We start from the raw sequence: 12,162 nt of genomic DNA on the forward strand, positions 1-12,162 counted from the left end.
ACACTGAAGAATTAGTTATGTGTCTAAATGGAAGAACTATGTGATACAACAAAAATCAGGAGTATGACATGCGACAGGATGAGACATGAGGCATACATACATGTGTGCCACAAACTGTGTCAGATTAAGAAAATCAGTGAATAGGCCAGAGCATGTACCAGTGCCATGCGCACATTTCCTCTCTTCCCTGTCTCCCCTCTCCCCTTTTTTTCCTCTGATTTTTAATATTAAAAAAAAATACAGAAAAAAAAAAAAAAAAAAAAAATAACCAGAGAAGAGAACTGTTGATGTTTACAAGATCACAGCTGGGCTGCGGTCAGAGCAGTCACTTTGCTTTTGCTAATGTTATTTCTCAGGCTAACTCCCCCATGCAAGCTACAGCTGTGAGCAGGTGGCAGTGCATGCTCCTGTGTGCTCTGTGAAGGGGAATGGCCTCTCTTAGCATCTTGTGCATTTTTTCATGTTCAGCTGAAAACTTAATTTACAATGGCAGACAGATGTAAACAAGGATTTCACAAGATGAAAGCAAGATACTTGGTCTAAAACTCCTAGTGTTTTGGTTTCCTTTCATTGATATACTTGGTATTTAAATATACTTTATAATTAAATACATCTTCAAAAAAGAGGTCAGGCTGGGTGAATATATAAGCTGATTTCCTCTTCTTCAGATTCAACTTATTTTTTTTTTTTAATTGGAAAAAGGTCAAGCCTCTCCCCTGTTGCTACATTTTTTTTCCATGGAGAATTGACTTGATTGTTCTCCAAACATTGTTTCCTGTTCTTCACAGAGGGGAAATGTTTGTTCCTTGTTCCTAATAATCAGACATACTGTAATGACTTGCTCACAGAGAAGAAAAAAATACAGGAAGGTTAAGGCTGGCAACTGACGTTTTCTTTATGTGAAAAGTTAAAAGCAAGAGAGCAGAGGCTGATCTAGTGAAACACGTATAATACATTGGAAAGCCTGGAAAAGTTGAAGGATGGATAATGAATGCGTAAGAAAAATATGCAGTGGCATTTAATTGCCAGAGAAATGTTGAGAGTTTTTTTTTCCTCTTCATGGGGAAATTGGGACTTGTTAATACCAAGGTATCACCCCCTCATGTTGAATCTCACTGCTCATCCAAGTAGGCACAAATCTGCTGAGGCTCACAGGAAGAGTAGGACTGCAGTACTGGAAGGGCATCACACCAACACTATTTACTGAATTACTTTATTGTGATTTGGTTGGAATGTTCACAATGGTACATTCAAGTTGTACGTTAACGTGTCCCAGCAGATAGTTTAAAATGCTGTTTAGGCAAGATCTATTGGGATGACTGTTTCAGCATGAAATCATAGATATTCCCAGTAAATTAGATCTAGAAAAACCAAGGTTTTGCCCACAAGTAAAAGTTTCTCAGTTACACTAGCATAATTACCACTGGAGCCAAGGTGCACAGCTGTGCATACTAAAACTCCTCTTGAAATGACACAGGGTAAGCCAAAACAAAATATGGCAGTTCATGCCACAAGCCACATGGTTTTCCTGCCTTAATTATTGACATAAAGTCATATCATAATATATACTGGGAAAGCTTTCTCACACAGGCAAGGCCAAATGCTGGGTTTTAACTTTTTCTTTTCCACCTCTATGCATACATAAAGGCATGACATATTCTGCTGGGGTAATCAGGTTATGTGTTGTTTTCTAATGATCAGAAGTGTGTCAACACTTATAAGTGCTTTCAGTGACTTACAATTATTCACAACATGCTTATTTCAGCAGAGATTAATTTTCATATTGCAAATGGTTGGATGCTGAGTTGGTAACAAATTTTAGCTTTGTAGTGTTGACTCCGTCTATTTGCTTCCATCTCAGTGTCAGTTCCCAATCTCTGAGTGTCCTTTTCAGCCATGGGAAACTATAAATAAATATGAATCTATACCATTCTTCTACTCTACTCCATATTTCCTCCCAATACTTAAATGGAGAAATTCTCCCAAGGATATTTTTTTAATATTATTTATTTATTTTCTGAATCTAATTATCCTTTTAACTGCTCACCAGGAACTTTCACTCCCACTTTATGCTGTGGGTTTAGAATAAGAGTTGCTATTATCCCAGAAAACTGCTCATTAGTTGCTATTAGGGCAGAGGAAAAGACTGATAATTGTATTGTTTAATCTTTTGGGACTTTTTGCTCCAATCCTAATTATCTCAAGAACAAATCCAGAGCTAATACTTTGAAAGCAAAGTGTAATCCTGTTCTTAAAAGTCCTTGTTTTCAGAATCCTTTCTGCAGTTTTACCCTTTGGAAAACAGAAAGACAAATTAGGGGATAATTTATATGTGCTTTATATTCTTCCCAGATGTTCCTATTAACTTAATGTTAATTCTCAAATGTAATGGATTTTGTAATGGTTGATCTAAATTAAAATATCAAAAAACCCTTAATTAATTAAAATGTAAATGCTGATTGGAAGCAATGAAAACAACCATGAAGCCAAAGGAAAATGCACAAAAATCTAAGACTAACAAGCACCGACAGAAAATAATGTTACCAAGTAGTAAAGAAGTAGGCCAATATATTTATAAAAATTATGAATTTTAAACATCAGTTATTTGCAGAAAAGAGGAGTTTTGTAAGGGTTTTACCTACATATATAGTAAGAAAAGAATTATGTTAATAAGATGTGAAAAAAAATCCTAAATCAGAGAGAACAGCAAGGCTGAACTGCATTTGAAGGACAGTGTGGCTGTTAAAAAAGGTAGTTGCAAATCTTTTCTGAGGTGCTTATATCTGAATTCCAGCTGACAGACATACTGACCATATAGTTGGGTGTGTTTTGAGTTTTGGGGAAAATAGCAACATGAGTTATAAAAGCACTGATTAGGATGAGGAGGACAGGGACACAGAAGGGTAAGGTGAATTGCAAATATGTGACCAGTCTTAAAACAGCAGCATACCAGCCTGAGCTGAAATAATCACGTGGAATTTTAGCACTATGTTTTTTTGTACTAAAACGGTGATGTCTTGTGTAAGCAGTTGTGAATGTCTGAAATCCCTGCTAAGCCATAAGAAATAATTAGACTTGTTGACTCAGATTACAGCACTACCATTGTCTACTGACTGGGCTTGTTTGAGACAGCCTAAAGGTCTAAATTTTTATACTTTTAGGGGGATGAAAGTGAGACTGTCTCACAAGATGCTACAGTCCTAAAAGTGGTAAGTAATGGGTCAGAATATGATGGTAAAATACAACATGAGGAGTTGGTGACTAACTAGCGCCAGCATCCTCTTCCTTCAGAATTTTATTTCCTGTGTGTTTCCATCTGTCTCATGTGCACCTCAGCAGAGAGCCCTAAATCCTGCTGGTTTTGTGTTTGTATCAGCACAATCTTTGATTCAGTGGCCTTTGGTACCTCCTCTCTGTCTGCCATCCACCCTGCACGTGCAGGAGATAAAACAGTTTCGAAGTCAAGCTCACAGAGAGCAGAGATTGAAGGCTAAGAAGACCTTTCATAGCTCCCAATTTTCACATCAGTGCTCCCATGTCTCTCCAAAGCTCCTGTCAGCTTTATCTGTCTCTCTGGGAAGCAGTTCTGTACTACATTCATCTTCCCTTTTGCCATCCTCTGTCTTCTCTTCTGTGCCCAGCTTGTAGATTAAGTAGCAGAAGGGTAAGATGAACTCATGTAGGGTGGGCTCACCAGTGCCTGGATAACACTGTAGTCAGGATGCTGCCTCTTGCTCAAAAAGTCTGTAACTTGTTGGCAGTTGGAAAATGGGAGTCTATACCAAGATTATTTTAGGTATAACTAGTTCCTATACCTTGTCCCCAGGAATTTGGTACAGGCAAGTGAAATTGCGGGATTACGTTAGATGGATATGTCTTTTGCCTGTATGGTCCATGGCTGGTGGATATTTTTTCATTCTCTCTGTTGTGAATTCCCTATTTTATATTGAATGAGTAGGCTTGAGAGAAACAGGAAATTTTCACTTTTTTTTTTTTTCTTTTTTTCTAAATGCTCATTTATTTATTTGTTGCACAAAACTTTTGAATTGAAAAAAAAAAAAAATGACTGTAGAAACTTCAAGTTTATCTAATGGAAGAACTTTTCTGAAATTCACTGAAAAATGCTCTGAGACGTTAGAATACAAACTTTTCCTTGGCAGTAGCAATGACCAAAGGAATACCTTTTTGACTTTAAAACATTGCACAATTCAGACAGAAGTGTAAATTTCAATCTATAGATGCAAGTGGTTGCGGACAATAACTGCCTGTCTGATGGTGGTTTGTTTTATACCCATGCAATGTAAATGAGAGCTTTTCCCAAAGTCTATAGGGGAATGAAGAATGGGAAATAATGAAGTATCTATGGAATGTGCCAAAGAAAACCATGGGAACATTAGTGGCTGGGGGAAGAGGTGAAAGGGGCAGAAAGGACACACAAGAGCTAAGTAGTATCGTTGTAATTTGCTTCTGATTAAAGGGCTTCTTGTCATGACTGATCATTTAGTAGAAGTTCAAAATTGTGGCCATCAGAGAATGCTTTACTAGAGCTGCAGTAATGAGATTTTGGAGACAAATGTGCATTTTACCTATCCTACCACAGCTGCTGGAAAAGTAATATCAGTGCTAATGATGAAAATCTCTCTTGGGAAGCTGCAGAGTTAGAAATGTGTTTTGTGTTTACTCTTTATAGAGGAAAGATATTTCAGTGCTTTTTCTATCATTACGGTGTTAAGATATTTGGATTTATAAGTCCCTAGGTTCAGAATAACACATACCTAAAATAACTCCTACCCATTAAGAGAAAATTTATTATGTAAAACAGAGCTGGAATCTATTTGCTTGAGGTTTATTATACTATATGCACAAGTGCCTTGGTCTAGTTCAGTCTTCTAGGTAGGTAAGTCTTCACAATACCCTGTGATGGTTCTTTAAGAAGATTAAAGACCTTCCTAAGGCCTTAGAAATGCAGTGACTGGTGGAAATATATGAAAGAAGTCACTCAATCAACAACAAGTTTAAAAAAGTAATAAGTATTACTTGACAACACTGAATGCAGGTTAGGAAGAAAACACATTTCTAAAATAGATTTTTTTGAAATACATTCTTCGTGTAAGCCTGAATGTTCAGGTAACACATGACTGTATTTTGTTATGGTTGTGGATGCAAACTTTCTTTAAAAAAGAGGGGTCTAAAATACAAACCTAGGAGTGCTCTAAATTAGTCTCCTAAATTCTTTTCAGACGTCTAGTTACATGTCTTCTCTCTCCTTTTCTCTAAGCACTCTATAGATCCCACTGGTCTTTCATTCATCACTTTGAATTTAAAAGTTTCTACGTTTTCTGACATTTCAAATATATGTCTTCTTAAATTAGAACACTTAATATAGATTATGATATCAGTCAACTGGCCATTACAAACTAACAAACGAGAAAAGATGACACAACTTCATACCCACCCAGAAGAAAACATGTACTAATTATTAAAAAGAAGCTTTTGAGATTGTCTTAAGAGGCATTTATAATTTTGAGAGCAAATGTTCAAATACTGTTAGCTTTAACAACTATAAAGCCACAGAATATCTAAATAAAATATGTAAATGTACAGAAATCACAGGGAATCTTCATAACTTCAGAACATTTTTGAAAATACTGACATCAAACTATCTTTTCCACAACTAAAATGTCTTCTGCTGAAAATATGAACTGGGTGGTTGCACAGAAGACACAAAGCTTTGTTAGTTGCTATAATTAAAATAGCTGTAGTATTACAATAGAAGCATTTGTGTTTAGCAGTGGTTTTAGAAAGATCAGCTAAGAGATTCCTGCAGTGTTCTATGATACACAGAAATGAAATCCTGTTAGACCAGTATGCCTGTTTCCCTTCTAATTCAGGATTCTTTCATGGAAAATACTGGTGTTTGCTGAAGTTATCAGCTGACTGCAAACAATAATTCTATTTTCTAACCACTTTAAAAAAAAATGTACTTCTATAAAGACTGTGTAAAAGTATCTTTTTAACTGAAACAATTAGAATATATATTATAAAAGGCATTTGGAAATTCAGCTTCATTAAATTATGAAGTCTCAGATTCGACTGAGACTGTTATAAAGCCTTTCCCTTGTGGATTGGTACTCACTCCTTACTGTGCTGTAATGGTTCTTAATAGGTAGAATAGTCTTTAGAGACATATTGCAAACTGTCTTGTTTACAGGCTGCTGGAACAGGCTAACTAGTCTGAATTAATAGCAAAGAGTCAACATTTTGAAATCTTTTTGTTTGCTTGTTTCTGGTGAGTAGGGAATTGGGAATTTTATCCAAAGGTAGAAAGGGCGAACTTTAGGATAACAAGCTTTTCTTAAGCAAAATGCTTATTACCGCATGAAAGACTGGAGGGATAGGGGGAAATGGAGCTAACTGGGCTACCCAGCATATTAGGGGATTTAGTACCCCTTGCCTGTTCTGTAAGAAAGATTTTCTTTCCCATCAAGTAGCTGCTTCCCTGGCTGTGCTCCTATGAATAACAATTTATTTTTGTTATGCTGAGCTTTCCCTTTATAAAAGTGGAAATATCTCTTAATGTTAGTTAATATTTTTGGAACAGGTCAAGTGAGGAGCCAGTGACTTTACAAACACTTACTAGTGGCCTCATATCTACATCCACTCTTTCTGTATGCTTCTTCCTCTTATTTACTTTATAAAAACTGCTTAGCCATTTCTATTACCATTCTGAGGTAACCTTCACTTAATCTGCAGGAAGAAAAGCAAAATGATAGCATTTTTCAGGAATGACTAGGGAGTGCCAATTTCAAGTTTAGATAAACTTTGTCTTCTAGGTTTTGATCTGAACATACAAAATTGAGTGCATGAGATAAAAAATTATGATGCTTTCAGAGGGAACTTGGATGTCACTCTTTATTGCCCTTTACTGAGCTAAAATCACAATAATATTATTTATATAAACACTGTATTATTTGCTGTATGTGAAAGGAATATTATGTGCATAAAACACACTAAGAGTATCGCTTCTAACTACCAGAAAATGAAGACCAGGGAAAGGTACGGGTTTACCTAATATCTCTTAAATCCATTCTGAATTTAGTAAGTCATTTTTAGAGTTCAAGTGATCTTGGAAGTTAGCTTGAAGTCACACTTTCTATTTTTTCTTTCTCTCCATCTTAAAAAATACAGTACCCAGCTGCAGATAATTCCCTAAACAAACTTTTCCTTTTTTTTTTTCTTTTTCCTATTTCCTTGCTTTGGCATCTCACTTGCTACATGTGCTACTTTGATTTTATTTAGTATACCATAACAGTTTGTAAAAACACTTCCACCTAGACAAAGAAGATCTAAACTTCTGTGACATCTAGGACACATACCAATTACTTTAATTTTGCTTGGGTCTCTGTAATTAATATAGGTCAATTCATGAAAGAGACAGTGAAATCAAGACACTGAACTCTTGTCTCTGACATATATAAAACAGAAATTACTTTGTTGAATTAGTTGCACATATGTCACTTATCACCACAGGTTCTGTATTTAGGTGATGGAAAAAATGGCACAGGATTTGTCAGCGGATACATGTCCACTTATCAAAGTTAAAAACATCTGTTTTTAAAAAGGTAAAGATAAAGAATGGACCATTCTCCCTGGTATTTGCAAAAGGAAGTGCCACAAAAAAGACTAGAACAGGCAATTCCAACGTAGATAAATAACACCTTAAATATGTTGGGCACTTTAATATTAATTTCTTTTTTTCATACTTGTGTTGGGTGAAAATGAAAGTTTTTGAAGTTCTATCAAAGGTTCACCTTCAAAATACAGATCTAAGACAAACATCATTAGTCCACTCTGATCTCATTTCAGTGTTCATTTTTCCTGTGAATTTGCCCATCAGATTGTCTCATTGTTTTTGATTTTTTAAGTCAGGTTTAATGTTTATCTGAATAGGTGCTAAATTCTTTGATCTATTTTTATCAAACTTGCAAGAAACTTCAAACTTGTGTCATGGAGAGACAGAGAGAAGCAACGTGTTTCTTCCTTACTTTTTGTTGCCTCCATATGGATATCAGGAGTCCTGTTTCTAGAGAATAAATGGTATGAGGTATAGGACAGTACAAGGCCATTTAAAATAAATGTGGTAGCCAATATTCAGTTCACTTTCAATGTTAGAATTAGCATGAAATTCTTTAATTACGCATTAGCACCCCACCCCACTACCTTAGTCAGAGCCCACAATGCATCTTTCTCTTAGAAACTGTTTACTTCAGTCTCTGCCATGAAAGATTTTGAGTAGAATCTTTTTTGTACTTTTGCCTTCTTTTCTTTGAGCATATCCATTTCTGAAACTATTCTCTGGACAGAATTCTTAGATACTCAACTACACTAGTGACTTGCTCATGCTCCATGGTGCCACTCCTCCAGAACTAATTTCTTTATGGTAGTTAACTGATGTTTAAATGAATGTCTGATGTAGTCATAGTATGCATTCTATTCCCTTCTTGTGTCATGGGGCAATACATCAAGCTGCAGTAAATGCAGTAAACTAATGTGTGTGAACTTCCGTAAAGTTTATGCTTCACGTCAGACACAGCAGTCTATTCATGTTCATGACACACTGGCTCAGTTTCAGTTAATTCCTTATGACTTACATGCACAGTCTAAAATAGCCCCCTAGGCTGTATAGTATTTATATGCACAGTATGCAAGTCTGCTTGTAACGCTTCAGGGTCTTCAGTAAGACCATGCAGTTGGGCCCCTGGGCTTGAGTGAGTTGTCCCAAAGCAACAGATACAGCTCTGTGAACAGGACTTGGAATGCAATAAAATGGCACTGCACCTCTGCCGTCCTACCTCATTAGCAGACTTTTCAGTTAGTATTTGACTGAAAAAGCCACTGCTGCTCTGTGGCTGGAAAGAGAACTTTTGGCACGTTAGGAAATGCAATCCTAGAAGACATGATTAAAAATACTTTTCTGTGGAGGTTGGAGGCACAAACATCTGATAAAATCCCTTATGGACTTGGAAACGTTCTCAGGACAAAAGCAGGAGAGCACAGTGACATTCACCTAAAATTGGGTGAATGTCACTGGGTAGTTATTACTGTTGTTGAAGATCTCCTTTTGACTTGGAAATTCATGTGATTACCCTGCACAGAAACAGTGCCTCAGTAGCAAACAGCCAAAGGCTTGGCAAGACAGCTTGTTTAAAATAGAAAACTAGAGCTATTCTTAAATTTGAAAAATGACATGCACAGAGAACATTGCCTTTAACCCTCAGTTGATTCTGCTGGAAAGGCCTGGAGGTCTCATACATATTTTTGCCTTCCCAACTGTTGTCTAAGTAAGTCTTGCACAAACTGTGTTTCCTAGAGTTCATTTTGCTCCATTTCAGGGAGCCTATGATAGCTGAAAGGATTTCTGACTGTGTAAAATGCCCTGGGGTTCAGGTCTTATGCAGAGCTGGACTATGGTCTAATCCATACTGTATGCTGCCAATGGTCCTCACCACAAGATTAAGGCTTTTGTGAGTTCAAGATTTGCTTCTGCTTCAACATTTATTAGAATACAGCATTTGTTTTTGGCTCTTTGTATGTCTACTTTCAAACAACTGATTCCAAGAAAAACACAGAAATGAAATTTACGGCTTTTAACAATAACTGTTAGCCATATGTAGTGCTAATTATGCTATCCTAAATCAGATATGGGATATACACACATTAGAAAGAAACAAATCAGCTATGCAAGTATATTAAACAATACTGATATGATGGCTTCTTATTAAATATATGCACTTCTCTGATCCTGCAGCCCTAACTGCAAATAAGCTTTTTAAACTTTTTTTTTTTTTTTTTTAAGAGAGTCATTACAGTCCTGCTGAATAAATATGCTAGAGGGCTGCCTTAGGCCACTTCCACATCATTCCTTTGTGATGTATAAATGCATTGTATTTCTTACACTATCATGAATTATTTATCAAACTTCTGCATGCACAAACCTACAGGTAATATGACACATTTCTTAACTGAAGTATAGGAAATACAAGGCTCTTTGTATGAGCAAACAGAACACAGAATCCTCTTATTAGTTCCCTGCTCTAAGATTTTTAAAGTTCTAATTAGTGAATAAGTTCAACTTTGAATTATGTTCTCCAAATGTATCTTTATCATTTATATCAGTGATGATCTTCTGAAAATGTCTTGGAAGTCTTCTAGGTATTTGGCTAGCTTAGCAACCATTTGGTAAATGTCAAAGGGTGAACACCACAACTGGGTCAGCAGGGCAGATAGCTGACATAACGGAGCAGAAAACAATGTAATATTTGTAGCTTCACTCAAGTCCCCTCTACATATAGAGTTTTTTGTTTTGTATCAATTTTTTTTTCATCAAATCCTGTAATTCCTTTGCTGTTCTTGTATTCTACCAAAGTGCATAACAGGCTGTGGTGGGGACAACTCCATTCAAAAAAATTCATTTAAAAGAAAAATATTAGCAACTTTTCATAGAGGTCACACTCTGTATGCAAAAATATGGAGCATTAAAATAATCAAAATAGAAATGCTTTTCACAAGTCAAAGTTTTCCTGTGTGTGGCTGGACACATCTGTTACAAATAAGAAGGTTCATAAATCATTGCAGACAAAAAAAGAAGAAAAAAAAGGAAAAAAAAGAGCATTCGCAGATCTCTCATAACAGTCATATAATCTCTTTTCATTTAGTGAAAGATATAAATTTTCAAAATTCAGGGTCACTACTTCTGCATTGATCCATGTTGTATGGGGACAAAACCCATAGTGGTGCCTTATGCATGTCGCTTGCAAGCCTCTGTTTAGCTAATTTCACTTTAAGGAGCTAGACAACTTGGTAGAAAAATTTTAAACAAGAGGGAGGGATAATGGGACAATACTTCAGAACTGAAACAGAGGAGTCTTTCTCACATTGGTAATGCGCTGTGATCATGCTTCTACCTTTCACTTTTACAAAGCAGAAAATAAGTTTATCAACATAAGATACATACTTGAGTTTATACAAATTACATGGATTGAAAACTTGCTTATTACAATGCTTAGCTAGTGTTCAACTTAAAGAACAGTTTTGGGAGCATCTCGACCCTATATACTTAAGAGTAGTGATGCAAAAACTCTGTAATTATTTCAGTTCTTGGGTTACTTATGAGCTCTTTTCATCTCAGCAGAGCTTTTTGTTGCTGTCCTTCCCAGGACCTAGCTGTGCATAGCGAAGTGAAGCAGACAGTATTAATCCAGGATCAATTTTTTTAAGGGTACACACTAGCTGTTCCTGAAATCCCATTCTGTCTTACTATAGTGTATTAACAGCATTGCAAATGATGTGAGGACACAGGAAATTCTGCTGTAGCAGCACTGACACATTGAGTAGCTGCAATTTTGAAGGCACTAAAACCCGTGTGATCAGCTAGAAAGAAATTAAATTGATTCTCTGAAACTAATCCTAAGTGCTATTGCACATTGGTCTATGAAGGAAGACCTGCCTGAAAGCCTGCTGAGGCTGACAGAGATTGGCATTCAGCAAACTTGGATGAGGGCCGCTGAGGAAAACAGAAAATAACCACTTCTTGATTTTGCTTTGAGCCATTCTGGAGGACGTATTCCGATCTGTGAGAAAATTTTGTCTCTTCTGCAAGATATCAGGTGGTGTAGGATGTCAAGCACTACAGGGGCTCCAGATGTAGTGTCCACAGGCTGCATTGCTATCATTCTCAATCCGCTTTGAAAAAACAAACTTGCTTAAAACATTGACACATTGACCTCTGTTCTAAAGGAAATGATGTACAAAGAAGGAAACTTTTGGAAAAGTTCATTACAAATTGGTTATCAGATAATTCTGGCCTGGTAGGTATACTGGTATGTTTTGTCACAACAGTTCTGAGAACGAAGCCTACAGTGTAGGCTTCAAGATACGGGAACAATTCCAGGTTTGTGGGGTATGGAAAATTCCAGGCAGTGGCATTACCTGGACACATTTATCCAAGCTCAGTAGATTATATGCCGTGCAGACCTCTAGTCCCACAGAATCTTAATGTAACATATACTTCATGCAACAAAAATTGTGCAAGAGATTTGTAGCCTTAGAGCCTGTTGACAAAAACAGGTGTTTTTGTCAGGTAAGGCTGTGGTAAGCACGTTG

This window comes from Anas platyrhynchos, chromosome 4 (genome assembly GCF_047663525.1).
Source record: "Anas platyrhynchos isolate ZD024472 breed Pekin duck chromosome 4, IASCAAS_PekinDuck_T2T, whole genome shotgun sequence".
NCBI classification, from domain to species: Eukaryota; Metazoa; Chordata; class Aves; order Anseriformes; family Anatidae; genus Anas; species Anas platyrhynchos.